Source organism: Triticum dicoccoides, chromosome 6B (genome assembly GCF_002162155.2).
Source record: "Triticum dicoccoides isolate Atlit2015 ecotype Zavitan chromosome 6B, WEW_v2.0, whole genome shotgun sequence".
In the NCBI taxonomy this organism is placed as follows: Eukaryota; Viridiplantae; Streptophyta; class Magnoliopsida; order Poales; family Poaceae; genus Triticum; species Triticum dicoccoides.
Genome location: NC_041391.1, coordinates 455,331,254 through 455,336,974, shown reverse-complemented (window position 1 = coordinate 455,336,974; position 5,721 = coordinate 455,331,254).

Here is a 5,721-nt window from a genome sequence, read left to right as displayed (position 1 = left end):
GTAGGATATGACTCAGGAAACAAAAAACACAGATTGTAGTTTCTCACATTAGCATCTTGAACTACTGGCTCATGAGAAGGAAAAGTCACGGGAGGATTTAAGAGAGACAAATCGGGACACACACTAGTCGCAAAAGGAAAAACTTTTTCATCAAAGACAATATCGCGAGAGATATATATGCGACCAGTGGACTTGTCAAGACATTTATACCCTTTATGAAACGGACTATATCCGAGAAAAACACACATCTTTGAGCGAAACTCAAGTTTCCGAGAGTTATATTTGCGAAGACTAGGCCAACATGCACAACCGAAGACACGAAGAAAAGAGTAATCGGGAGTGATGTTAAGGAGGCGTGTGAGTGGAGGCATATTTTGAAGGGTCTGGCTAGGCATGCGATTGATCAAATAACATGCGGTGAGAAAAGCTTCATCCCAATAACGCAAAGGAAGATTGGAGTGAGCTAGGAGAGCAAGCCCGGTTTCAACGAGGTGACGGTGCTTTCGCTCAGCGATACCATTTTGTTGGGATGTGTGTGGACACGATATGCGATGAGAGATACCAACACGTTGAAAAAATTTGTGCAAGCGGTGGTACTCGCCTCCCCAATCAGATTGGACCGAACGGATTTTTATGTTTAGAAGTCGTTCGACATGGGCCTGAAATTTGTAGAAAACTTGTTCGACGTCAGATTTATGTTTGAGAAGATAAATTCAGGTAAAACGGCTAAAGTCATCAACGAAGCTAACATAAAATTTAAAACCGCCAGATGAGGCGAGGGCAGGCCCCCACACATCGGTATGAATAAGATCAAGTGGTTGCGAAGAAACACGGGAAGAATTATTGTAAGGTAATTGATGACTTTTAGCGCGTTGACAAGCATCACAAACAAAAGTACCATGACTCGACGAACAAGGGAGTTTATTTGTCTGAACGACAGACTCAACTACATTATTTGAAGGGTGACCCAAGCGATGATGCCACTGACTCGATGAAGACCTAACTCCGGAAAACGCTTGATGTGAGGATGACGATGATGGCCGGCCGTACGGAATGGGGTAGAGACCATGTCGACTTCTACCGTGAAGAAGGACCCTCCTCGTGATTTTGTCCTTCACAAAAAAGAAATATTTGTGAAATTCCACAAACACTCGGTTATCCGAAACAAGACGGTAAACGGAAAGAAGGTGTTTGTGAATTTCAGGAACATGCAACACATTATTAAGATGGATGGTATCACGTGAGCCAGCTAGTTTAGTATGACCAACGTGAGAAATTTCCAAACCTGCACCATTTGCAACTTGAACTTGATCCTTCCCACCATAGCGCTTGTGCATCATCAAACGGTCGAGGTCGCTGGTGAGGTGGTCGGTGGCACCAGTATCAAGGTACCAATTGTTGTCGCGGTGACCATATGTCACCATGTTGCCGCTGCGATGGTCGTCCGACTGGTAGGCGTGATTGTAGCGATCGCGGCAGTCGGTGGCGTAGTGCCCCTCCAGGCGGCATATCTGGCACCGGGGTGGGCGACGGTTTCGGCCGCCACCACCGCTGTTGTGGTGTCCACCGTTGTTGCCACGGTTGCCACCGTTGCCATAGCGGTCGCCATTGCCACCATGGTGGCTGCCGTTCCTACTTCCATGGTTGTTGTTGCTGTTGCGGCTAGCATCACGTGACCCGTTGCCATTGCCATGGCGCATGGCGTTGTTGGTGGATGAAAAGTGGCCGCTGTTGGCAGCGTGTTGTTCTTGACGGGCTTCAAAACTGAGAAGATAAGAATAAAAATCGGAGAGGCTCACTTGGCCGGTGAAGACAAAGAGCGCTGTCATGAGCGGGTCGTACTCCTGTCCCAGCCCCCCGATGATGTGCCCAATGATCTCGTCATCGGACAGTACCTCGCCGACAGTGGCCAGCGCGTCCGCATAGCCAGTCATCTTGTGGAAGAACTCTGCCGTGGACATGTCGTTCTTCTTCGTCTGCGACAGCTGTGTGCGAAGTTGACGCACGCTGGCCCGGTTTTGAGCAGCGAACATGGCGCCGAGGGCGGACCAGACGGCCGCCGAGGAGGTCACTCGCGTTATCTGAGCGAGCACTTCCTCCGTCATGGAAGACAGGAGCGCGCCGAGCACGGCCTGGTCGGTGCGCCGCCATGGCTCATACGTACTCGGGGTTGGGCACTGAGTGTGCAGCGTCGTCGGTGCCCTGGACGATCATCTTCGGTGGCGCAGGGATGGACCCGTCGAGGTAGCCGAAGAGGCCGGCGCCGGTGAGGTTAGGTATGACCTGCGCTTTCCACAATAGAAAATTGGCGCGGGTGAGCCGGACGGTGATGAGTCCGGCGGGCGACGGCATGGTGATGGTGAGGCTGGAGACGAGCGCACCGGCGGTGGTGGTGACGAGCGCGCCGGCGGTGGTGCCGGCCATGGCGAGAAGATGGGATCGGGCTCTGGTTACCAAGTTGAAAGAGATGGAATATGTTTTGCCGTACGCAACTTGACGGACTTGCTGTGTATTAGTATGGAGGCAATCTTGATTACAAGGAATACATAGGATTACATGAGATCTCAAGGATCAAATAATAGGAAATAATCCTACCTAATCTATAGTCATAACTACACTGATTACATGCTGAAATATACATTAACAGCGCACTTACAGCCACGTCCACCACTACTCGCGTCCGCCCTCGCTCCGTTCACCATGGTTGCCCCGAAGCTCAGCGCCCGCGTACGCATACGTGCGGCTGCTACTACTCATGTCACTGCCGCCGCTCGTTGCCATGTCCGCTGCTGCTCCCGCCGCTGCTTTGTTTTTTTGAAACGGAGGCAAAGATTGCCTCATCTATTAATTAAGCAGAAGAGAATTGCCCAGTTAATTACGGAAAACTGGGCGAAAACCGGAACAACAAGGGCCAAGCCCACACCCCTAGATTGAAACACATTGGGCAAAGCCCATCCTATTGGACAACATGTCAACTTACAGCCAGACAACACAGCTCCGACTCTGACGGAGAACACAGAAGAACAAAACCAGACACGGCTGGCGCCACGAAAGATCACCGAACGGGCCACCTGCAGCCAGTCATCGTACACCACAGGGCCCCGCCACCGCAGCTTCGACTCCACAGCAACAAACAAACCGAGGCAATACCGTGGACACGCCGGAGAAGAGCCGACTACCGCAACCATTGCCGCGTCGCCGACATCGCTCCCACCATCATCGTTGCCACAGAAGTCTGGTTGCCATAGTGATTTTTCCGGGGCCGCCGCCCCGACATCCACCGCTCCGTCACGCCCAGCGCAATCAACCGGCACCGCCTTCCAGGGCCGCCGCCCCGACATACCACCGCTCCCCTCGAGCAGCAACGCCGCACAACCCAGCTGCCCGCAGCCCACACTGCTCAAGGCAACCGCTCGCAGACCACGAACGTCTCACCACATCCGGGGCCGCCGCCCTGACATAACGTCAGACCGCCCCCTATGGGGCGCATCGACCGAGCCGACACCCCTACCGCCCAAGCGGGACAAGGATGCCACCCAACCAATGTGGAGATAGAGCCTCACCTCATAGAGCTGCCACTCGCATTGTTCCCGAGATCGCCATCTCGACGCACAATCAGAAACCACCCAGAGTCGCCGCCCCGACGTCCACTGTCCCCGACGACGAAGAGATCCGTGCAAACTGCAGTATGCTGACTCTCCAAGGCGATGCCTCAAAGAAGGAAGCGACGTAGCCGCCGTCATCGCCCGTTTCAACCAACTAAAACTAGGGATTTCTCCCGGAGAGTCGTGTAATGGAGCTTCACGACAACGCCTTCAAGAAAAACGACACCATGGCGCCGCCGTTGCCGGCACCGACCCAAAGTCCGTGCAGGGCTTTCACCCGAAGCTCCTCCACACCTCCGAATCCGAGCGGATCCAAAGCACTGCACACACACAATCTCCATGGTCGACGTCCACCGGTTCCACCTCATGGTGCAGCTGCCGCCGCACCTCACACGTCCAACCCGGCCGTCACGACGACCCGCACCGTCACCGCCCCGGCCTCCTCGAGCAGAGCACCACCACCCCAAAGAACAGAGCAGCCGGAGACCTCCTCCTTGCTGGACCTCGCATTGCCACGCTGTTCCCAAAACTGCTGCATGCCGCCGACCACCAAAGCTTGGAGCAGCCGGAGCTCCTCCACGGCAGTCCACCGCAGGGCCGACCGGACCACCAGCAGACCATAGCAAACTACAGCCACCACCGGCCGCCCCTCCGACCCACGCCAGATGCAGATCTGACCGAGGTGAGATCGGCCGAGGAACCGCTGCAGAACGCACCCTCCGGCGACCTCCTGCCGCCCGCCAAGAAAGAAGGGCACCACCGTCTCCCGGGGCCGCCGCCCCGGCTTCCTCGCGCCGACGAGATGGCCGGACGACGCCCCAGCCGCTCCGCCCCTCCCCCGACGCCTCCAGACGCAAAATCGAAGCCCCCTGCCGCCTTTGGTAGCAGGGCCCGCCGCCACCGCGGCAACGGCCGGCGGCAGCGGCGGAGATGGATCCCGCTGCGGGGGTCGCTGGCGGCGGAGGAGTGTCGCCCCCGGTGCCGCCTGGGGTGCGACACGGGGGGATGTTTTTTTAGCCCCTGCGATATGTTTCCCGCCGCTGCTTAAGTGCTGCTACAACTGCCGCCTCCGCCCGACCCCCGCAGCCACCGGCACCCGCCCTGCCGTCGCGCCTGGACCTCTGCTCCCGCGCGCGCCCACGTCCCTGGGCCACTCGCGGCTGCCGTCGCGCGCCAGCTCCCGCCGGAACTCCCGCCTCGCCGGCCATGGCCGTGCCCGCCTGCTGCTGCGTTGCCGCTGCCCGCTGCGTCGCCTCACCTGCCAGCGCCGCACCCTGCCTGCAGCCACCTGCGCCCGTCGCCGCTGCCGCTTGTGCTGCCTGCTGCTATTGCGCTGCTACTCTGCTGAATCTACTACTACTTGTGGCTACTGTAGCTATATGGCTAGCTTTAGAAATTTTGCACTGACTAACCCCCTAAACAGCCCCTAATCAGCGGTTAAACAATTGTTAATATGTGTAAAAATAATATGAGTACGTAGTACACTTGGCAAGGCTCAAATGTTCCCACTAGATCAAATCCTTTCGATGCATGGATTAAATCCTACAAAAATGACAAAATGCTATCTTCTGATAACAAAGAACAGGTTTAACCCCTAGCATAGTGAATTACGTGATGTGTGTGTGGGGTTTAATTGGACCCGGACTAGTTTAATACTAACTAGTATTCTAGCAAATGACATGTGGGTCCCTCCTATCTAAATCAATTTAGTTAAAACAAATAGCTGCTAGTCAATGACACCTGGACCCAACATGTCAGCTTCGGTAGCCCCTGATGTGTACACTTCAGTGTGTACACATAGCATTTTGCTATTATTTTCAATTTAATAAGAAATTCCAGAAAATACCGAAAACTTGGATGAAAAAGTTTTCTACATGAAAGTTGCTCAGAACGACGAGACGAATCGGAATATGCTCTTCGTTCATCTGTCATGTGTCCCTAGTATAGCAAACATGCAACCGTCCTCCTCCTTTTCACTTGTCCGAAAATGCCAAACTTCGGGAAAACATTTCCGGATGTTATCCCCCTTCACCGTTATCGTGTAGCACCGCGTTAGAACACGTCTAGATCTGCCTGTTGTCCTGTTATGCACTTGCTTGCTATGTATTTACTGTCC